The following is a 23,357-nucleotide window of genomic DNA, read 5'->3' on the forward strand; positions in this document are numbered from 1 at the left end:
CTACCTAGGGAGAAAAGGGCGTGTGTCCTTCCCCTTCCAGCTACCTAAGAAGCTGGAAAGGTCTGTGGCAACTGAGATCTACTGTTCTAAATGACTTGTTTTTGTCTGGAATCCTTTGTTTAGGAATCAATAAAAGAAGGCCCTGAGGAAAAGGATGGTAACTCTGCTGCTGGTGAGAGTGTTATTAATCTTCTCTGGTTGATGGTTCTGCCCACCGGCACACAACATGGTATAAAACAAAACCAAAAAGACTTTTTGAGATTTACTGTGCCTTATAATACAAAATCCCATTAAAAATTCTCTTTACTCTTAATATTCCTTATAAATATTGTTGAATAATTTGGGGGCAAAGATTTTCAAAACCAGCTGCCTAATGTTAGGTCCTGAATCTACATTTTAGGTAGCTGCCCAATTTGTCAAGGTGTAGAACATCCAATATCTCAACAGCATGTTCTGAGCAGCTGTGGGGTGCTCAGCACTTTTGAAAAGCAGGCAGACTATTGTTTTTTTAAAAAATCTTGGTCTTGTGGCTCACTACAGCTCCAGATATAACCCTCTGACAGCGTTACAAACAGAAGGATCTTATACAGGTTAGACAGCAGCAGATATTTTGCACTGTAGGAGTTCCACCTAAGGAAATACATTTTCTGAGGGGAAATACCTATGCATTTTTATTCCAGATATGACAAAACCTTAGAAATCAGAAAGAGTTCTTACTAAACTTTGAAGTAGTGTGACTATGCAATTTATAAACAGGATATTGTTTTCTATTTTTTACTAATTTGATTCATGGAGGGGAGGGAATTGCTTTGTTTAGTGAGTGGAATTTTGAAAGTTTCATGATGCAGACTAATATTTTTGCAAACTCGAATGCATTTTCTCTTTTTTTTATTAGCTTCCACAAAGGGTTTTCCATGTTCCCTGAGCAAATAAAAAACAGAAGCAATTTGTACTCCCATACATATTTCTTTGGCTTCCTTACTGACATGTTCTAAATAAGCATTCTTACCAAAAGTATATGCTAATCAATAATAGAGAAAAAAATGTAAGACTGCAGCTGCATAAAACAACCCCAAAACTGAGTGACCCCAGCAGAACGGAGAGAAGGCAACAGAGAATTAGAAGCAGGGTGTCTGGTGGCATGGGAAGAGTTATTTGCATGTATTCTTTGTCCCTCTGAGTTTGGGCAAATCTTTCCCTCAGTAGATCAGCCCACTGCACAGGCAGTTTATCTGATCTTCTGGGACTCGCCATATGTAGCAGCCTGAATAAGATGACACTCAGCTACACGTCTCATTAAATATCCTATAGTGGTGAGTTCATTATACAGTGCATAATATAAGATTCTTTTATTAAAGTCAAGGTTGTGCAAGCTTGTCATAAAACTGAGAACTTTCAGAGCCAATATCTGATCTCCACTACGCTAGTGTAAATCCAAAGTAGCTTTGCAGAAGTCAAAAGAAATACACCTGTGTAACTGAAATCAGATATTGATTCTAGGTGCTTTGAGGTTTTTCTTCACAAGATTAACTTTGGGGTTTGGCGGGGTGGGGGAAGCAGGTTTGATGACTGAAGGAAAGATCATTTTACCTTCTACTGAACAGTGCCTCTTCTGTTTGTCCTTGTAATGATCCTTTCATGTATCTTCATTTCTGATCCTGAACTGTTGTGTAGTGTTGCTGTGCACTGCCTAATTGCTGTTGCCTTTCACACCAGAGACTGCCTGCCAGAGACAGAGGAGTTGTTCCATACATATATCCAACTTCTCTCCTCAAATATACTGAGAGTTTGTTCTCCAGAACAGAATATGATCTGTAAGGGTCTGATCAGAAGACTCCCATTGACTTCAATGGGCTTTGGCACAAGCCTCAAGTATGTAAAGTGCTTTAAGATCAGAGGCAGTGATAGCACATTAGGGGCCCTAAGCAGGAATATTTTTGAAGGCCCCCCACAACACTGACAGCCTGAGCCCTGCCGTATGGGGCTGAAATCGCAGAGTTCACATAAAATCACAGAATCGGTGACCTCCGTGACTGACTTGTAGCCTTAGTAATAGTAAAAAGTGAATAAGGGGCCACCTTGAGTTGCTTGGGCTCTAAGCAATTGCTTAGTCTGCTTATGCCTAGCGCCGGCACTGTTTGAGATCCTTCTGGAAATAAGGTGGTATATAAATGTAAGTCGCTTTCATTACGAGCGTGGAACAGTAAATTGTCAAATAATTAATATGGGAAAGAAGTTAAGTCTGAGTAGCATAGAAGCCCCAGAGATTGGGGAGTAATAAATTAAAGCATTTCTTCTCATTTTAGTGGCTCATATCCTTGCCTTCTGACTCTTTTGCTGGATGGCAGTAAGACAGGCTCATTTGTAAAGGAAGTTCATAGACGTTTTTCGTATAAGTTAAATATGGAAAATTAGCTGATGGCAAAATAACATTTTAAAGGGAAAGAAAAAAATGATTAGACAAGTCACTTGATTCTGTTGTAGCATTATAAAGAAAATATAACTTCATGGAAATATAATGCTTAACAGGACTCAAAGATGTGGAGACTAAATTATTCTCTGAACTCTACCTCAAGGTGTAAATACATGGCCCATGTGGTGTGGTGAACCTTGCATCTCTGATGTTTTTCTGTGGATGTAAGACTCTGGTCTTTGGGGTGCCACAGCACTAAATTCCCTTATTATTGATTATTATTTTTTCTATAACACTTTAATTGCATGGGACACAAACAGTAGGTAGTCTGTGAAGAACACAAGCCCTATCCTGAAGAGTTCCATAGACTAAACAAGAAATCCACATGCACTGAAAATAATGTTAAAGACCAGGGAAATTCAGAGGCATCCCTTTCCATTCTTAATGCTTAGCCGTAAGACTATGTGTTAGGATATAGATATTCAGGCCTGTCTGTAAAGGCCTATACTCTAAGAATTTAGGTGTATTCTTATCACTTAGCTAGTTGTAGAGGTATAAAAGAAAGAATCAAAATCATTGTCTTCCGGTGTAAGGGCCTTCTCTTACTGTGACAGTCTGAGGCCCTGTTCTTAGGCTAAGATCTTTGGCTAAGCAGCAGAGGCAGCCATAAGCAAAAGGTCACATCCTCACATTCCAAACTAGTCACATTGAAATAAAGTGCTATAGGGCTGTTAGGAATACAATCCTGTCCTGATAATGCCTATCACCTCCAGAGAAAGGGAAGTGCCTAAAAAATGTAAAAGGAAACTTAGTTTGATAGCAACCTGTCTGGCAAGAACTCACTTATTAATAGCTGGGATGTGAAATCCTCATTTCTCTGTTGTTCTATCATTGTAGTCCCCATTTCCCTATTGTTTGTCTGTATAATGTCTGTCTGGTTCTGTGATTGTTTCTGTCTGCTGTATAATTAATTTTGCTGGGTGTAAACTAATTAAGGTGGTGGGAAATAATTGGTTAAATAATCATGTTACAATATGTTAGGATTGGTTAGTTAAATTTCAGTAAAATGATTGGTTAAGGTATAGCTAAGCAGATCTCAAGTTTTACTATATAGTCTGCAGTCAATCAGGAAGTAAGAGTGGGGGAATGGGAACAGGGAATGGGGTGGGGAAATTGGAATCATGTTTTGCTAAGGGGGGGAATGGGAACAGGGACACAGGTAAGGCTCTGTGGTACCAGAGCTGGGAAAGGGGACACTCAGGAAGGAAACTGGAATCATGCTTGCTGGAAGTTCACCCCAATAAACATCAAATTGTTTGCACCTTTGAACTGCGGGTATTGCTGCTCTCTGTTCATGCGAGAAGGACCAGGGAAGTGTGTGTGTGAAGGAATAAGCACCCTAACACTATGTATTGCAGATTGCAAGGGCCCACATTGCTTTTCTGAAAGCCCCCCAAACCTGGCCGTGAGGCTATTTTTAAAGGTCAGCTGCTCAAAATACTCAGGTTTGAATTTATTTTCTTTTTGCTATCCAAGTACTTGAGAGAAAGTCATTAATTTGTTTCATATATAAGGAGCATTGCTTTCTTTTTCCTGTCATCTCCAAATGACCCATCTTCTGGAAAGAAATGAGTACAAACAACCCTAACATTTCTTTCTGGAAAGGAATGGAGAGAGGTATGATGGGAGAGAATTTTTTTTTCCAGAGTAGGATGTTGGAAGGATTTGACATTCAAATCCAAATGTAATAGCTGGACCTTTTCCCCTCTAGTTTTAAACACCCCAAACTTTGTGTAGAGAGTTTCAAGCAATGTGATTCTGTATATTTGATTGTATAATGGGTTGAACCAAAGCTCCGGATCTGAACTCTTTTCCCAAACTTTGTGGTGTTCAAAATCTGCTCTGAATTTTGCTGCTTGGTCCATCTCTGTTTCTGGGCTTGGTCAATTATGCCCTGGTTTTATTAGGCCAGGGGATTTCACCTTTGGCCTAAATCATAAACACCTGAAAAGCAGAAGCTGAAAATTTATGAAGGAAACACTAAAGAGCCCCTTATCTACAGTGACAAAATTGCTACCACCATAATCTCTATTAAGTGCTACAAAATTACAGTGTAACAGCTCTGAAATTACTTGTGACATCTGCATGAATACCAAATCGATTCATTATGTTCAGTCCTATTACAAAAAGCACTTACTGAATTTGTACTGATTACAACCCTTACAAATTAACAGTTACCCAAGCACACTCACTTTCCAATGTACATATATTATTTAAAGATTACAGTTCAGTTTAACAGAGGTAACAGCAAAATAATATTGCCACTCAGGGTGGAGTACCATTTCTGTATACAGTACCCCAATTTCTAAAGCTTTTTTAAAGCGGTTGAATTTCAGATAGAAAAGTCTTTCTTTCTTTCTTCTTTTTTTTTTTGGTTAAGTGCAGCATGTCATTCTCCCACTCTCTCTCAAGAAGTGAAGTCTAAAGAAAAAAAAAAGGAAAATGATAAATGTCCACATTATGCAGAATTTGCCTTTTTGAAATCCCATTCCCCATTGAGCAAGCCAGAATTTTATAGAGATATAAATCACAAAGAAATAAGAAGCCAGTAATGAGATAGAAGTATATTTGAAATATGGATGCAAATCCTCACCACCTGCTGAACAAAAAATAGTCTTTGGAGACTGTCCTGAAAACTGAACTGCCATTAACATCTTGTAAGCACTAAATTTGCAGCAGAAGAATAGTGGAATTATATCCCTGTGAAATGCCAAAGGCTTCCCTGATTTATCTCTAAGCAGAACGTTTCAGCCACATCTACATAAATATTTTAATAGGAATTTAATTTTAATTTTAGTCACACAATAAATCTTTTTATTGAATGACATCATTTTGTCCTAAACTAGTTGCCTTTTGTGTGCTCGCGTGCACAATATGTGTTCATTCTTTTGGGTCTGACAAATACAATTTCATATATCATATACTAAGTATCAGTGGGTTTATTTCCACAAGTGTCTTGCCACAGGCTGTTTAATTTTATCTAGAACTTCTATTTATTTAGACACAATTTATCTGGCAGCTACCAATTGACTTGTATCTAAACTCATACATCCCAGCTTTGGAACCCTAGGGCATAACGCAATAGAACAAAAAAGGAAATCTATTTAATGCTGCAAGTGTATGTACTTATTGGGTTGGGTTATATATGCATTGGCTGTGGAAGAATAGAGGAAGCTGACTACTTCATCTTATTGTCAGTGTATTTTATAAATAGCTGTGTGAACACAGGTAATTCTTGTCTGAATCATATATTACTTACTGTGCATTTCAGATGCCATTGCTGCTGTTTGATGATCATGTAACATTAGAAACAGCAAAAATGCATAGCCAGTCACTTAGAATGTCTCCAGAGGACATTAAGACAATGATGGACTAGTTTACTGCTAGCAGGAAAAAAGACTGTAAGCTCATGACCATACAAAGTCCACCTGGAGCAGGGGTAGAGAGGTGCAAGTTACCTGTAAGCCCTATTCTGTTGAGGAGAGTGGAGCTGACTGGCACAACCCACTGAGTAGGCTGGTAAGTGCACATGAGAGATGTTCTGATACAGCAGGTTTGTCCCGCAGCCTCTGTTGTTGGAGGCTCATGGAGCCTTAGTCAGAATAGAAAGTTACTCCCTGCTGGTAGAAGGTGGGAGTCGGGGTTATACACTGTGTAGAATCCTGCTTAGGTGTTGTGGCTCCCTTCTGCGCGCAAAGGGTACAAATTGCTCTTCCCTGCACTCACAGGGATGAATTACCCCCCATATATTTAATCTGAAAGTGTAACTCAGAGCACTTACTATGGCACTTGACTGGGGACAGTCAAACATACAAATAACACAAACAAAATTGGTAGTTACAAGTAGATATTAAGGGGGAGACGTTCAAAGGCACAAATACCCAGCTTCCACTGAAAGTCTAATTATATCTAATCAAGTCTTTCACTGGATGCTGGGCACCTAACTCCCACTGGTGCCTTTGAAATCTTCCCATAAAACTTTCCGGCTTTATGATTATTCAAAATCAGACCTCGACATATTGTTTGGTGGTCCAGTGGTTACCGGGGTAGGCTTTAACCTTTGGAAGCCCAATTTTAAATTCGACTGAGGTAGAAAGCAGTAACCTTAAATGATTCAGAGATGTGGGCTCTAATAAGCAGTCAAAAGTTCAAATGATGATCTGAAGCTTTTGGTAATACAACCACCTGTTCTAAGGAGATATAGAGGATTTTGGGCAGTAGGTGGTTGTCTAATCAGAACCACAGTAAATTAACCAAATTGACTAAAAAAATGTAGGAAAGAATACACACACGATTTACCATAAACCTGGGCATTTTCAGAAACACTGTTAAATACACTGCTAACAAAGCACAGATGTGTAAAATTTAAATGGGTGGTGATGAAAACTTATATACAGAATAAGAGTCCCCATTATAGGATAGGCTAGAACAGAATGCAAAGCAATTGCAGTCCATCCCTGTCTGCTTCTCATCCTTGATCTGAAAGATCATTTGTAATTGTCTTCAGGCTTATTCAGTCTTTGGCCTCTGTATTAAGATTGCTGAGACACCCCCCTCCCCAGTTAACCTTTTGTATTTCTTTCCCTTGCTCTTTCCATTTCCATGACTGTCATGAGAACTTAATGATCTTATCCAGGTGAAGCCTATTTCATTCCACATTATATTGAAGACTATCAAAGCAAAGATTTCTGTAACATTTATTATATAGAGAAAAACATTTTTTTAAAACAGAAGTCTACTCAAAGCCAACACGGCCTCTCCTATGTAGCTCTTAAATTGTTATTTTGCAGGGCTGTTTTTATAGTAATTAATAGGAACAAAGGAATGGCCAAAGTGGGTCAGATCTAGCCCAGTATCCTGTCTTCTGACAGCAGCTGGTGCCAGATGCTTTAGAGGGAATGAACAGAACAGAGCAATTATTGAGTGATTCATCCTATCATCCAGTCCAGCTTCTGATAGTCAAGGTTTAGGGATATCAGGAGCATGGGGTTTTGTCCCTGACCATCTTGGCTAATAACCATTGATGGACCTATCCTCCAGGAACTTCTCTAATTCTTTTTTTAACCCAGTCATACTTTTGGTTTTCACAACATCCCATGACAATGAGTTCCACAAGTTGACTATCCATTGTGTGAAGAAGTACTTTATGCTTGTTTGAAACCTGCTGCCTATTAATTTCATTCATTGTGTGACCCTGGTTCTTGTGTTAAGAGAAGGGGCTAATAACACTTCATTACTCATTTTCTCCACACCATTTATGATTTTATAGACCTCTATCATATTCCACCTTAGTCATCTCTTTTTTAAGTTGAATAGTCCCAGTCATTTTAATCTCTCCTCATATGGAAGTTGTTCCATATACCTAATAATTTCAGATGCTCTTCTCTGTACTTTTTCCAATTCTAATATATCTTTTTTGAGTTGGGGCAATCAGAACTGCACACAGTATTGAAGGTGTGGGCATACAATGGATTTATATAGTAACATTATGATATTTTCTGTCTTATTATCTCTCCCTTTCTTAATGGTTCCTAACATTCTGTTAGCATTTTTGACTGCTACTACACATTGAACAGATGTTTTCAGAGAACTGTACACCATGACTCCAAGATCTCTTTTTTGAGTGGTAAAACCTAATTTAGACTCCATCATTTAGTATGTATAGTGGGGATTATGTTTTCCAATGTGCATTACTTTGCACTTATCAACATTGAATTTCATCTGCCATTTTGTTGCCCCATCACCTAGTTTTGTGAGATCCCTTTGTAACTCTCTGCAGTCAGCTTTGGATTTAACTATCTTGAGTACTTTTGTTTCATCTGCAAATTTGCCACCTCACTGTTTATCCCCTTTTCCAGATCATTTATGAAAATGTTGAAAAGCACTGGTCCCTGTACAGATCTCTTGAGGGACCCCACTGTTTACTTCTCTTTCCAGTGAAAACTGACCATTTATTCCTACCCTTTGTTTCCTGTCTTTGTTTCCTGTCAACCAGTTATTGATCCATGAGACTTCCCTCTTATACCATGACTGCTTACTTTGTTTAAAATCCTTTAGTGTGGGACGTTGTCAAAGGCTTTCTGAAAGTCCAAATACATTATATAGACTGGAATACCCTTGTCCACATGGTTGTTGACACCCACAAAAAGTTCTGATAGATGGGCGAGGCGTGATTTCCCTTTACAAATGCTATGTTGACTCTTCCCCAACATATCATGTTTATCTGTGTGTCTGATAATTCTGTTCTTTAGTATAGTTTCGACCAATTTTCCTGGTACTGAAATTAGGTTTACTGGCCTGTAATTTCCAGGATTGCCTCTGGAACCTTTTTTGAAAATCCATGTTACATTAGCTATCCTTCAGCCATATGGTACAGAGGCTGAATTAAGCTATAGATTGCATACCACAGTTAGTAGTTCTGAAATTTCATATTTGAATTCCTTCAGAACTCTTGGGTGAATATCATCTGGCCTTGGTGACTTACTACTGTTTAATTTATCAATTTGTTCCACAATCTCCTCTATTGACTCTCAATCTGTGACAGTTCATCAGATTTGTCACTGAAAAAGAATATGACTCAGGTGTGGGAATCTGCTACACATTATCTGCAGTGAAGACTAAAGCAAAGAGTTCATTTAGCTTCTTCTCAGTGGCTTGTCTTCCTTGAGTGCTCCTTTAGCAACCTGATTATCCAGTGGCCCCACTGACTTTTTGGCAGCCTTCCTGTTTCCCATATGTTTGAAAAAAATGTTTGCTGTTAATTTTTTTGTCTTTTGCTAGTTGCTCTTCAAATTCTTTTCTGACCTGCTTAATTATATTTTTATTCTTGACTGGCTCTTTCTATTTTACTTATTAGGGTATGACTTCCAGTTTTTAAAATTATGTCCTTTTGTCTCTAACTGCCTCTTTAACTCTGTTGTTTAGCCATGATGGCATTTCTTTTTGTCCTCTTATTGCTTTTATTTTTTTTATTTGGGGTATACATCTAGTTTGAGCCTCTATTATGGTGTTTATAAATAGTTATGATGCAGCCTGCAGGCATTTCAGTCTTGTGACTGTTCCTTTTAATTCCCATTTAACTAACTTCCTCATTTTTTTGTAGTTCTTTAACTTTTTTGAAGTTAAATGCTACTGTGGTGGGTTTCTTAGGCATTTCCCCCCTACAAAGATGTTCAATATAATGATATTATGGTTGTTATTACTGAGTAGTTCAGCTATATTTATCTCTTGACCCAGATCCTGTGTGCCTACCTTCACACCCAGCTGTAAATTCACCATACGGTTCTCCCAGTCATCACAAACCCAACTATCTATACTTGTAATAATCAATCCCGCATTACTATTACCCAGTTGTTCCTAATAACTGGGGTTCCTTTGCCCGGAGGGGTATCCTCAGCATGAAAGAATGCTGTGACATCATCTGAAAGAATGAACACAAAAGAATGTTACAACTTTAGATTCAACAAGGCATTGTATTTTTTCCCCATTCCTAGGTGCTTTGATCAAATAGGAGACAAAGCAGGCACCACTTGTTTTATTTATATGTACAACAGAAACAGATAATTAATCCTTCAATTGCTGGATTATATTTGCTAAGCACATTAACACCCTCCAATAAATAATAACAAAACTTCATGCCTATATCGTGCCCTCCATCCCAGAAATTCAGAGTGCTTTGAACATTCACGAATTGAGTCTGGGAAATGGGGAAATATTTCCTTCATTTTACAGACAGATGGATCGGTCAGAGAGAGGATAAATGAGTTCTCCAAGGTTTCAGAGGAAGTCTATATGAGAAACAAGGAGCGAGCCATCTCACCACAGGGACAAAAGGCTATATTCTGAAGGAGTGCAAACACTCTTTACATTTTCTTCCTGGATCAGCTCAAAGATATTTAGTGCAGATATTTCTGTAATTGTGACATAATGGGAAAATTCATTGTTCAGGGGTCCTTAGATTTACAGTTCATTTTATATGGCATATGTATAGACTACAGTGGGCTATGTTATAAAATATTTGGGAATACTGGCTGGCTCCAGACCTGGAAAAGGATTTTCCTTTTTTTTTTTTCTTATGCCATCTGTCCCTCTTTATTCACTTAAATGTGATTTGTTTCTGCATTCAGATGGAGTGAAATCTACTCCCTCCACCTAAAGCCCAAAGACTTGAGGACCTCACACAGATGCACTGTAAGGGAATTGGGGAGGTGAACCTCCTCACCCACAGTTCAGGGTAAAGGTGCAGAAGAATTAAAATTGCCTATAAAGTTGTAAAACTTGCATTTGGTGACAGCTAAAGACCTTGAGATTGACCATATCTGAGATTCAGGCAGCTGAAATTTGGACAAGAGTTAAAAAACCCAGAAGGAATTTTTTCAGCATTTCATGAAATGTTATCCAAAATGAAATTCTTCCCCCTTGCTCATTTCAAATACACACTAATGGTGAAGGTTCCATCTTGGCTGGAAAATGGATGAGTGTTTTAACTGTGTCAGGAGACAACTACATTTCAATTGACCCCCTGAGATGGTTTTGTTTGTAGTGTAGATAAGGCCTTTACCTTGAGGCTGAATTCTTCTCCATTACTCTGCTAGGTTAATGTGTGCAGCCTTCTTTATTTCATTGCTCTGTTCTTTATATAGCTTTATGTTCAGATGGAACCTTGAAGCTCACAGTTCTCTGATGGCTTTCTGTGCTTCACAGGTTCATCACTCCAAAGTTTTGGATAATGTATGATCTGACGGTCAGACAAAGGGGAGTATCATTTTTTTTTCATCACCCTCTGATGAGCTTCTCTCTATCTAGTCTCTGAATTTCGAAAAAATCCCATGAGACTGCATTCGTAACTCAGATTCCAAAATGTCCTATTAGTTCATTTTTTCCCCACGGAGTTAGAAAAGACAAAGATTTCCCAAAGGGAGGGGGAAAAAAAAAGGTTTGCTTTTGAGAAGCTACAAAACTCTTTGCTATATCTGAATAGGTGATTGAATAGGTAGCTGTTAGATCTGCTGCTGTCTTGACTAGGAAAAGTGTCAGCAAGGCTACCTTTTATGCAGGATATCACCTGCAATTTGATAACAACAGACTGAACATCTAATTACCTTGTGTATGAACTGCAGTGGTTTTACATCTTTTATAAGAGATATGTGTTAAGATACTTTTGACATTTTCCTTCTAGGTTCTTCCAAGTGCAACTCATCCTGTACAGTATCTGTCCACACAGAGTTGGAGCAAGATGCAGATCTCAGATCTACCAGTGGAAATTAGGAGAAACTCCACTGATATCTACAAAGTTACGTTAGTGTAAAACTGACCTGAGTGAGATCAGAATTAGTCCTTTGTTCTTTACATCTTTCTGAGAGACCTTTAATAGTGGTCAAAACTTGATTAAAAACATTCAAGAAAAATTTTAGAAATGGTCCTGAACCAAAACCCAGATCCAATCATCCTTAAAATGTAAGGAAGCTCAGATCTAAATCCCATCTGTTGGCCATGGTTATTTGTGGTTCACCACGTCTTCTTAATCCAAGAGACAGTGCTCTGTATATAGTATATTTAGAATGCAATGGTGGAAGGGAAAAAAGTATAAACACTCTGAGGCAGATCCATTTGAAATCAATGGAGCTATGCCAGTTTATATCACCTGAGGATTTACCCCTTTGCATTTACGTAGTGTGAGTCAAACAATGCTCATTTCCCCCCTCAAAGCCATAGTAGAAAGGGGCTGAGGAGATTTTGTGTCTGGGCTGGTAAGTTTCCAGGAGAGTTTTGCAAAACTGAATTAGCACATGCTGATCAAACAGTTTATCAAACCCCTTTAAATTTACCGGGCCAAATTGTAACTGGCCCTCCATAGTGTGCAAAGCGTTGAGAGTTGAGGATCCAGGAATCTTCCCCCTCTATTTTGTCGTGGACAGTGTGGCTGGGGACAACTGATGCTGCTCCATGCTAGCACCAGCAGTGGCACTAGCTATTAGAGGGGTAAAGGAAATGAGGGTGGGACCATGCCTCACTGCCTCCTGAATCTGGGCTGCACAGCACACACTGGATCTATTTAAAGGGCTGCACAGCTGCTGCATGCACTCCCCAGGAAGAATTCTCTCTGATTCAGGCAGAAAGGGGCAGCAAAGGATCCCCCAGAGAACACTGGGGTTGCACAAAGCACAAGTAGTCAACTTTACACCACAGGCTGTGCCTCCCCTCCAATCGCCGGGTAAGAGTGCGCTGGGCATGGGTAGGTGTGTATTTTGGGGAAGGTCAGAGTGCATCGTATCTCCCAGATCTTCAGCTGGTACAGCAGCTAACTGCATTCCTAAGTCTGCTTTCAGTTATGCCAGTGGGCGTTTTGGCTTCTGGCTAGCTCAGGACTGGGGGGAACAGAAAGGTGGCTTTTAGTTTTAGCCATACCTCCCACCAGCTGCAATCCCAGAATTCCTCTTGGAGACTCCTTTGATTCAGCCTCACTGCTGTTTCCATAACACAAGACTGTGTCTTTGGTCCATGGGTTGTTCTCTTCAAGGACTGGATAATAAGGTCTGTAGATTTACTGTGCGACTCGCCAATGGAAACAAACTAATAACAACAACATCAGTGTACAAGGCAAGAGGGAGAGTGGAAGAAATCCCTCAGATAGATTTCATATGCCAAACCTAATATTGAAATATAGGTGCTTGTCTAACACAGGAGCTCTGCTCAGCAGAGCAATTGTACAAATTGTCTTTGTCTAACGACAATAAAAGACCTGAATCTATGTATTTCCAGGGCAATCTAAAATCTGAGTTTAATATATTGCACTTTCATTTCTGGTCCTAATACAATTGTATAAAAGTCATTTTGTTTAAAAGAACACTTTGCTGCAGATACTGAAGTGCAAAGGGATGGCTTAGAATGTTGCTGGCCATTTCTTAGAAGAAGAGTTGGCTAGAGAAATTCAACTAGGGAAGTTCGTCAACACTTATTTTTACACTATGGTAGCAAATTTCTTACTCTATGCTTATTATTATTCTTATTATTGCCCCTGTGGCCCAAACAGTAAGCCAAAATTTGAGGCCTTGCCGGGTTGCTTCTATTAGGATCAGAAATTGGTGACATGACAGGTATATTCACAATGTAATCATGTTTGTTTTAAAAGGGTGCAAAAAGTCATTGTTCTCTGCCAGTAGAAACCAATATCAACAGACTGTTCCTTATTCAGAAATCCCCAAATCAGCTACTCCAGTGAACTCTGTGCCCAAACAATCCATGTCCCTTAGCTTCTTCTCAGGGTCACACTCACAATTGTTTCTCCTGGCTTTCACTGACTCCAACATACACAGTCTACACCTGCCATGCCTAGGGCAATTGCTTGCTCCATGGATCCCAGTTGTTTTTACTAAATAAAGAGCCTTCATTGCTCCTGTTGAGCCTGAAAGAGTTATACATGGCACACCCATTGGCTTTAATGAGATCTGTGATTGTCTTTGCATTCAAGACACCTGCTGGTGGCCATTAGCCCCTTTCAGAATAACATTATATTGAGTATTTATATTCAAGTAGAACCCAGAGACCCTAATCAGGATCAGGTGCTATATAAACACAAAGGAAGACCTTCTTCCTACTTCAAGTGAAGAGATAAAATCAAAATAGAAATACCTTTATATCTTAAAGGGCCTCAGTGTGGCCCTTATTACTTGGCTGACCTGATTTTGGAAATCACCTAAAAAATCCAGAGGCGTCTTTGATATACAAAAACCCTTCAAAAATCTCTATGAAGGCTCTGAGAGCCTTCTTTAAGATGCTGAGTGACCTCAACTCCCACTGAAGTCCACACCTAGCGGGCTGACTTCCTCCCTTCCATAAAATAACAACTAAAAAAACAACCACCCACCCTAGACTAATTATAATCTGAGAAATACAGTGAGGTACAAATTAATTGCCATGCTGTGGGATAGCCATGATGTAGTTACTACTGTTCCCGAATAGTAATACTGCAGCTACTTTACTGTAATTCACAGTGAGCCACCAGAATCTGCAGTCAATTCACTGTCAATCCGTATATGTATGGTATATGTCATGGCTGCTAATGTGTATCACCAGGTTATTTCCTCTCTTCATCTCTCTCTTCACAGAATCTCCCTAGCAAGCAATGTCAAAATGCTCTGCAACAGTGAATTTTTAAAAAGTTTGACTCGACAAGCAGGTGTTATAGTTAGATGTAAATCTTTGTAAGCTCTTCCAAGAAGAACTACAGAAAGGAGAATTTTGGAGGTGTCATACCAGGGGAGCATAGTGTGATTAATCTATCAAGTTTTCGTGTGAGGAATAAAGAAAAGACCATAAGAAATGGAAGGGTTATATGTCCTGGAAACAAATCTGGACCCATCTACCAATAGCATTATTGAAAAGCTGCAGAATCTTGCACTGAACCTCATATTCCACCAATAACCAGTATTCAGTACTCAGTAGAGTAGCCATGTCTTAGAAATTGGTGAAAGATCCACAGATCTGATACCTTGGATGGTATTCCTCATGAAAGAAAGTGATAAGGAATGCATGTCCCAGAGCTTCAATGTGCACAGAAAAGAATATTGCAATAATTCCATCTGACATTTCACATAGTGCCCTTCACTCCACAATCACCTTGGGGAGGAATCCCTCCCTATGATGGCACAGCACTGAAAGATTCCCCAAAGGCAATATAGAGTCAGTATGCAAAGACATACATGCACTGTTTCTGGGCTCTGAACTAGAAAATACGTTTTACTGACTATCACAGTTTCCCCTCTCTTGAAAGAGCTGCACTTATACCTGAATTCAACATGGTACCTAAGCATGTGTGCAACTTTTGGCATATGAGCAATCCCATTCACATCCAAGTGTTATGCAGATACCTGCACTCTAAATTGCCCAAGTCTACAAATGTCCAGCTTAAAAAGTTATATAAAATTGTTTAGAAAAAATATTACGAGAGAGAGAGAGAGAGAGAGAGTGGATTAGTTCAAACTGATACCACCCTAAGGATTGTGTTGAGATCTTGACTGTTGAATAACAGGAGAATGGAAACAGAAATTAATGGACCAAAACTGATATGTTGGGAATTAGGCCTAATTTGTGTAAAAAATAATGAAGGGATTTGTAGATTCCCAGGCCAGAAGGGACTACTGTGATCATTTAATCTGATCATCTATATAACACAGGCCACAGAATGTATCCAAAATAGTTCCTAGTGCATATTTTACTAGGGTTGGTGGTGGAGTCTAACTCTCCAGGGTTTGTGGCCCAGGTCTGTGGAGGATCCATGAAGACAATGGCAAATCCAATCAGTGGGACATTTACTACTTAACAACTAACAACTCTGGATGAAGAAAAGGAGTACTCGTGGCACATTAGAGACTAGCAAATTTATTAGAGCATAAGCTTTCGTGGGCTACAGCCCACTTCATCAGATGCATAGAATGGAACATATAGTAAGAAGATATATATTTACACACATACAGAGAAGGTGGAAGTTGCCATACAAACTGTAAGAGGCTAATTAATTAAGATGAACCCAACTCTGGATGGCCCATCTTTCCTGGAAGCCAGCCATGTTTGACCAGCTGGACAACAAAGCATGAGGAGGGGTCAGGTGGGACTAGCTCAGGAATTTGAAAAAGAGGACAAAGGGACAGAGCAGAAGCCAAGAGTGGACACTGTTTGGCTGGGGCTCTGGGTATCCAGAATGGACCATGCTATAACTTTCTTTTCTCTGTGCTGACCAAGAACTTTCTATGCTGTGTTCCAGACATCTAATAAACTCTACTGCTTTTACAACACTGGCTGAGAGTCACTGCAGCTGCTGAAGGTGGCAGTGTTTTGCTCTCTTTGGCTGTACAAGCAGTGGTGGATTAGCCATTGGGCCAACGGAGCCCATGCCCAGGGGGACCAGCCAATTGGGGGTTCCTCCAGAAAAATGGGTGCCCCTGTGCTCCAACCTGCTCTGCCCATCGCCGGGGAGTAGGGGAAGCCCCTGCATCCTGATCTCACTCCCTGACAGGAGTGTCAGGGGGACTGCAGGCAGAAGGGGTAGGGAGGGACCCCCGCTTGCTTTGGCGCAGGGCCTGACAACCCCCTAATCCGCCTCTGTGTACAAATCTCTCTCAGGTGCCTAACTCGGGTGGACTGACTGAAGGGAGCTCATGGTGTGAAGCAGGGGCTCTGAAGGCGCCGAGGTTTAGCTCAAGGGTAAGTACCCTAGCAGCTTATCCGAGTGACAGCGTGAGACACTAAGTGGGTCTGGCACACTAAAAGTATCCTCCGAGGGATTGTTCCATAGCTGTTCCAGAGCACTGGACCTGTGTATCCATGACGGCACCAGATGGATGTTACATGGGCAGGGTGTGAATGTGAGTCCTTGTCACCCAGTGTGGCAATACGTGTTGTACGGGGAACCCTATTGCAGTTCAGGGACCGCACCTTTCCCCTTAGGGCACTTACACAGGGGAGCAGAGGGTGGACATAGCAGGGTAATAAATAGACCATGGGGAACACTGGGTGTCCTGGGAAGTTGGAACTGTATCTGAGACGTCTGGGGTACAAACACCCCTTCTATGGATGTTAATGGTGTTACATTGCTGCTGCAAGCTAATCTGCAGTTGTTGCAGCAGCTGGGAGCGCACATGGGTGCAGGGGTCTGGAATGGGTAGTAATGGAAGCCCAGCATGGGCTCGAGTTTGAGAAACAGGAGATAAGCAGGGCAGGCCCCTTACCAGGGAATGTGATCCCCTAATGGGGGGTAGATTTCTGGGCACCTTTTGATTCACCCATTGACAGGGACTATTCATGGGATAGAACTATTCATGGGATTCTATTCATGGGATAGAACTGCAGTCCCAAGGCTTGCTGGGGGGCAATAGGACATGGAGTGTGCCCCAATGGTCACCCTCGAGTACAGTTACGCTGGGGTGGCTGACTCGATGGAGTTCACCTTCTCAGTACTATCAGGGATAAAATGTTGAGAGGTGAATATGTACACATATTATCATTGTTGCACAGAGAAGTGCTGCCAGACAGTAAGTTGGGGCAGAGCAACAGGGGCAATGAAATGCCCAAGCGGGCACGTATAGCTAGAACATGGGAAAATTGGGAGATTGCCTTCCTGATCTATGTGGGAGTTATTGCAGAGGCTTACCCAGACAGAAGCCCAACACTGATTAAATATATGGATATAATCAGGCTGGCATATAATACGCTTAGGAACATGGCTTGGTTTAATTATGACAAACAGTTTAGATTGAGGCAACCACACAAACTGAGATCTGGTGGGACATATCACATCATGCTCTGTGGTTGGAGTGAATGATGCCACAGGAGCCTGAAGTCCACATGGACAATGGCCTGTTCATTCTGTCACAAGCCCAACAGAGGCCTGCAGCATGTAACAACATTTTCTGGACATTCAATGAAAACATTAGTTTTTGTAGCATCTGCAAATTCAGGCATGCTTGTGAAATGTGCTTTGGAGCCCAGACAGCCTGTTTTTGACAGATCAGTAGAGGAAGGTCACAGTGCGGGAACAGGACTGGGGGTAGGTCAGGTGCTGCACATAGGGAGCAGGAGATGGGGGACAAAACAGAGGCAAGGGTGGGGGGTGAGCTGAAAACAGTGGGTTGGACAAAGGCACCTTCCTCAATTAAGCTGGAGGTGTTAAGGTAATCCCAAAGGAGAACCCTTAACAAGGTAGATGGGGCATATTTGTGGGATTGGTTTACTGTGAGGTTTAGAATCATCTTTATGGGGAAAGGGGGTCAAGTGATGTCTACAAATTTGAAGTCCTTAGTGGAGATGGGTCATATTGTAATGAAAAAGATTACACAGGAATTAAATGAGAATAGGGTAGCAGGGCCATTCAGGCAATTACCTCTACAGAATTTGTGAATTTCTCCCATAGGCATGATCCAAAAGAAGTCCACCACTTCTTTTCCAAGCATGTGCTCAGGACTGATAATGGAATAGCAGATGCATGCCTCATTTTTAGATGGACAGATTTTGGGAACCAGCACCAGGAGCCAGCAAGGAACCCAAACGGACATAGCTAGCTCTATGGAACCTTGGCGTATGATGGCTGTTAGTGTAGTGCAGAGGTCGGTGGCTCCACAAACACTGCAGAGCTGTGGGAGAAGTTTTAATGATTTTGTGCAATTTCAGGATCTGGAAGGCCACTTACCTACATGGCCCATTACAGAGGAACATGTGCTGCAGTAAATGGTATTGTTAGTAACTCGACAACTAGTGACCTCAACTATCTCCAATCACCTATCAGCCCTGACATTTGTAAGTAGCCTGAAGGGCTATATCCTTGCAGCAATTTTTTAATTTGAAGGTTTCTAGGAGGGTGGTCACGCAGCACTGACCCCTGACTTCAGGAAGCATACACATTGTCCTATCACAGTTGCTACTCTTAGGGATTTGGTGTGGATCCTGGAGAATATATGTCATATATATCCTGTCCACAGTGAACAGGCGGTGGCCTTATTCAGGGCGGCAAGTTTGGTATCACTTTTTGGATTTTTTAGGATCAGAGAATTTGTACCTCGGTCCTGTAAGGATTTTTCTGAAAGGGCTTTGGAACTGTTGGATATACACTGGGAGGGGCAAATAGTTATAGTAGAAGTCAAAGACAGATCAAGAAGGCTGGGGTGAATCCATTATCCTATGGGAGGGTGGTGAACCCAGGGTCTGCCTAGTGGAGGCTTTGATAGCCTACGTGGTGATAAGAATGGGGATGGGTGTGCCCCTCTTTATGCACAGAGACAGGAGTCCCCTCACAACATATGAGTTTGTTACAGTGTTGAGATGGGGACTGATGAGATTGGGGCTCCCAGACCATGAATTTGGTTCCCACTCATTCAGGATTGGGGTTGCAACATCATCGGCACAGACAGGTATGGGGACTAGGCAATTGGACATTGACATTTGGAAGCATACAGAACGTACATGAGACCCCAGTAGGCAATCAGCATGGGCGGCGGGTGAACCCCTGCTTTGGGGAGGCTAGCCTGCTGGCCAGCCCCTTCCATCTAAGGCCACCACCCCGCACACCAGAGCCTCGAACCCTCCCCCAACCCATAAAAGGAGAAGCTCTGAGGAGTCCCGGCCCGCCAACCCCAACTGCATTGGGCCAAGCTGCCGCCACCAGCCACCTGACCCTCCTCAGATGACTGGCCAAGGAGGAGGGATGCAGCGAGCAGTGGGGACCTGGGGTGGGGTGTGTGTGGAGTGGAGGAGGCAATGTGGGTCTCAGGGAAGGGTGGCTTCAGGTGTCAGGTCAGCGGCAGCACCAGGGAAGGCTAAGCCTTCCCTGGCCTCTTATACCCGCCACCCATGGCAATCAGTGCTAATTTTCCTTTGTGTTTTCGTTCCAGATGCAGGAAGACAGACCAGGCAGATTGTTCTGTGGATCTGTGGTCACAGTATTGCTTTCTGGGTACATAGGCATGCTTCCAGGTTCACAACTCGGTCTCAGTAATGAAGCCGTCCTGAGATGGCATGGAAGGAGGGGTGTATTATGGAACCAGCTGATGCCCCTTCTGTACTCCGTAGTGGCCTGTGAGTGTGCACCAGATATGATTGTGGTTCACCTTGGGGAAAATGCTCTGGTAACATGTAAAGGGATAGCCTTAATACTCAGTGCTAAGAGGGACTTGGGACAGATCTTGGAACTTTTCCCAGGTGTAAAAACACTTTTATGGCTGGACAAGCTGCAGTGCTGGGTGTAGTGGGGAGCTATGATGTCCCCACGGTCGACAAGGCTAGGACGCATGTGAATAGGGAGGTGGCTAAATTCATGGGAGTTATAAGAGGGGTTGGTAACTTCACATCCCGACATAGCATATGGGACCCCAAAATTATTCAGGGAGAATGGGGTTCACTTGTCAGACTTGGGGGCTGACACGGTTTTGGCTGATATTAAAGGGGGCATTAGGGGATATCTGGGAACCCGGCTGTATATAGGGTGGGAGGCAGCCAAGCTAATTGAGGCTGCCTCCTTGCGGCAGATGTCCAGTGCAGGTACTCTGTAGGGAAGGGATACAGTAACCAGATAAAGAGATTGGTAAAAGATGTAAAGGAGCTATTCTTTAAAGGAGTGGGCACGGGGGTAGAGGGGTTCAGTGCTCCTATGACTAGCACAGCAGGAAGCCAACCCCCCTCCTTTGTAGCCTACATTTACCCTCATTTGAGGGGTGAGGATGGTAAGGTCCCAGCAGTGGGTTGGCTAAGGACCAGGATGGGAAAATAGGGGGAGGCTGACAGAAGCCCCCGGGCATATATTGAAATGATCATAGAATTATCTGCACTGTACACTAATTTGTCAGCAACTCTCAGACAGTTAATAATAAAGTTGGGGTCTAATAAAACCACATCCAGTGTCTCCTGGCGTCCTCCCAGTACAGCTGAACAATGCCATACTAGCCTGATCTGATGTGACTTGCCAAGCATTTCTGCTTTTGAGCAGCAACAGCACACACTTCTCGGAATTTGTGAAACTAAAACATAAGAGTGGTAAGAATCTAGTCTCCCTGAACAAAAAAGCCTTGATATTACATTACTGAGGCATCTCACTAATGTGGGTTTCTCCCGCAGATGAAAGATTGCAGTCTGAAATACTAATAATGAAGATGTGCGCACAGGCACTTAATGCTCTAGAACAGCCAAATGAAGGCCAAGCACATCACTGCTTCATTCTGCAAAGATATTTCCCCCTGTTCTATTTATCGTAGCAATGCACTTGGATTCCAATTAATTTCATTCAAAAAGATCCAAAGCTGTTTTTTCCCCTCTGTCCCCCAGTATACCTCACAGCCAAAGAGTTTCTCCACACAGGTACTCCTGTGAGAGAGTTTTGGGATATTGAAAAGACCACCTAGCAAGGAAGTTACTTTTTAACAAATGACAAGAACACAGTTCCTTCCAAAGCTACTTTTGACAACTTCTATGATTCTAAGTTAATAGAAGATGCTGTGTTATCTGCCTTTAATAGATTTTAAAGTAACAGCCGTGTTAGTCTGTATTCGCAAAAAGAAAAGGAGTACTTGTGGCACCTTAGAGACTAAATAAATTGGTTAGTCTCTAAGGTGCCACAAGTACTCCTTTTCTTTTTGCCTTTAATAGAGGAGAATAAGGAAAAAAGGAACTGAAGGGAGGAAAAGGCTCAGAGTGCAACATGAGAAACTCAGGGATTGAATCAAAGTGACGTTCATGCAGATGGATCATCTGTGATTTGAAAAAAGTCTCAAATGGTTGTACCTGTGCTTAAGTCATTATCTGCCAGATATTCAGAAGAACTGAAGTTTGTTTTACATCATTCACCTCCACAGCACACAGTCAAGCTTTACATTGCATTCAAAACAGTTATTCTAACACAGTTCTAAAAGCTCCCTCTTAGGTGTTAAACATTTATATTGCTCTGTGCCACATCCTTCATGCCAGCCACCTCCCAAAGTTATTATAGAAGGAAGTTTAGCTGCTTTAGTGGTCCAGTCTATTTTGTATCTATTAATTTCACAGCAAGGCTCGTTCACTCACTTTGTCACCCTCCCCACCCACCGACTCACTCAAACAAGATTTAACTTCTTTCAGAGGATATTAACTACAAATCCCAACTGCACATTTACCCACCTTGCCTGTTATTTCAGCTCAGCTCCTTGCTTCTGCTGCTGCAGCAGTTCTAATTAGCTTGCTGGCTGGGGTCAGACTGTCCTTCTCAGATTTCAATGGGCTATGACACCACAGTGTACTAGGCCCCTGAGCCAAATTGGATAGGTGTTTTAAATAACAATGCTTCAAGAGCGGAAGAGAAGAAGAGATGGAAAAGGACACATCTGTGCCTCATTTTTATTTGTTCCCCCGCTTGATTAACATTTCATCTGATTTTGCATTCATTAAGAATCTTCAACTTGCTCCACTGTAAATAAGGCAAGATTTTTTTCCCTGTTTAAAATAAATAAATACATTTGGGTGTAGGAAGATTGGGTCTAGCAGCAGTTGTAAAGCCACTCAGGTTATTATTGGGAGCTGGGCTCCCGTTGCCAAGCAACTGCTGTTTGTGGAGCCAGCAGGAAGTTTGTGCACTTGTACAGCGCAGGTATGAGCTGGATTCCCAGAGACAATGGGATTTTGTTTGGTGGTTTCTTTTGGGTACATTCATTTCCCACTCATTATTAAATACAAATGTTAGAATCTCCCTCTGCCTTTTGCTGAACAATGATGCATGAGTTGCTAATTAGACAGCGAGGGTGTTGGTAGGATTAACGGCTTTAGCATTTGCAAATTATCTTGCACGCAGGAAATCGTTTTGCTTTGTATTTAGCTTCAGAAAAGCAGTTGCCACTTGCTGCTGCTGCTCTACGCTGATGTATTTTTTTGCTGCACTCTGGGCTGCACGAGCTCTTTATTAGAACTTCCTTGAATAATACATTTTGGGCCTGACCTTGCTTTCTTACCTTAGGCAAAACTATTGATTTCAATTGGCATTTTGTGTGAGGCGTGGCCATGGGACTAGGTACTTGTAGCACAAGCGTGCATATATCTGCCTACATGCACATGCGTCATCTTTAGGATCAAAGTTTGGCTCAGGTAAATCCAAGGTCCCCAGCAAAGTCATTTGAATGGGGCTCTCCTTCTGCATGATCCAGGATTCTGTGTGTGATCTGTCTCAAACTGCTCTGCCATGTGCAAGCTGGGAGAAGACAGGGACTATGCCCATAGCTATTGCATGTGTTTAGGGATGCAAGGGGCAAAGGGATAGCAGATCAAGGTTTCCTTCTAACCAGGAGGAGGAAGCGTGTGAAGGGAAACCTGTGATATACCCCTGCCAGCTCCCCCACTGGAGCTGCAATTGGAAGAAACATCCTTATTTTCAAGAGAG

General features: G+C 41.7%; 3 long non-coding RNA genes across 3 annotated transcripts in view; 1 reads left to right on the forward strand and 2 right to left on the reverse strand.

Moving 5' to 3' along the window:
- The window catches only part of LOC142072528 (uncharacterized), a 45,469-nt gene that overhangs the window by 11,648 nt on the left and 10,464 nt on the right, over positions 1-23,357 (forward strand). Inside the window, exons 2-4 of the long non-coding RNA XR_012668929.1 lie at positions 16,595-16,675; positions 18,638-18,763; positions 19,855-20,038. This is a non-coding gene — a long non-coding RNA (uncharacterized LOC142072528). The remainder of the gene's footprint in view (positions 1-16,594; positions 16,676-18,637; positions 18,764-19,854; positions 20,039-23,357) is intronic.
- LOC125639042 (uncharacterized) lies at positions 872-22,430 on the reverse strand. Its single transcript, XR_007357362.2, has 3 exons — positions 22,109-22,430; positions 9,820-9,893; positions 872-4,894 (listed from the first exon to the last, which is right to left on the reverse strand). It is a non-coding gene; the product is annotated as an uncharacterized LOC125639042 (long non-coding RNA).
- Positions 10,199-12,975, reverse strand: LOC125639043 (uncharacterized). The gene is made up of 3 exons (XR_007357364.2): positions 12,881-12,975; positions 11,034-11,210; positions 10,199-10,383 (listed from the first exon to the last, which is right to left on the reverse strand). It is a non-coding gene; the product is annotated as an uncharacterized LOC125639043 (long non-coding RNA).

The sequence above is a fragment of the Caretta caretta genome, chromosome 6 (genome assembly GCF_965140235.1).
Source record: "Caretta caretta isolate rCarCar2 chromosome 6, rCarCar1.hap1, whole genome shotgun sequence".
NCBI classification, from domain to species: Eukaryota; Metazoa; Chordata; order Testudines; family Cheloniidae; genus Caretta; species Caretta caretta.